This window comes from Lupinus angustifolius, chromosome LG02, assembly GCF_001865875.1.
Source record: "Lupinus angustifolius cultivar Tanjil chromosome LG02, LupAngTanjil_v1.0, whole genome shotgun sequence".
Taxonomy (NCBI): domain Eukaryota; kingdom Viridiplantae; phylum Streptophyta; class Magnoliopsida; order Fabales; family Fabaceae; genus Lupinus; species Lupinus angustifolius.
Window position 1 is genome coordinate 6280746 of NC_032010.1, and position 777 is coordinate 6281522.

Here is a 777-nt window from a genome sequence, read left to right on the forward strand (position 1 = left end):
TTTACAGCCAAATACATGTAGATGAGAGATGTTTGGTTTTCTTCCTTTAAAGAGTTTATAGGGGTTTTCTTAAGAATTAGCCTTATAAGAACTCGATCGGAAACGTAACAAGCAGTGCTAACTGCATCAGCCCAAAAATATTTTGGGAGGTTAGTTTCATTCAACATTGTTCGAGCTAGTTCTTCTAAGGACCTATTTTTTCTCTCTACAACACCATTTTGTTGTGGTGTTCTAGGAGCAGAAAAGTTATGATTGATCCCTAGATCATCACAAAATTCTTCGAAAGAAGAGTTTTGAAATTCTCCCCCATGATCACTTCTTATAGCAACGATTTTTAAAGATTTTTCATTTTGGACTTTTTAGCACAAATGCTAAAGGCTTTGAATGCCTCATTCTGATGGACTAAGAATAGAGTCCAAGTGTATCTAGAGAAATCATCTACTATAACTAGAGCATAATAACCCATTTATATTTTCCTAGGGGTACACCATATCTTCTAATTTGACAAGTATTTGGTGTATGCCCAAGTATTTTACAATATGTACATATGGGTTGATGATTATTCTTCCTTTGTTATTGTCACCATATGTGACGTATCCTTTGTCCCTTAGAGTCAGGACAGAGAATTTGCTTTTATCGCCCGTCATATATTTTGAGCAACCGCTATCCAGATACCATAAGTTGCAAGCGGCTCTCAAATCTTCCTGCAAAACAGATTACATTTTATTAGGTATCCAATATTCCTTGGATCCTAAGGGGTTAGTGCCTTTCTCAACC

General features: G+C 36.0%; 1 protein-coding gene across 1 annotated transcript in view; it reads right to left on the reverse strand.

Annotated features, from left to right (window-relative positions):
* LOC109326413 overlaps positions 1-777 on the reverse strand; it is a 3184-nt gene that overhangs the window by 1448 nt on the left and 959 nt on the right. The window lies entirely within an intron of this gene.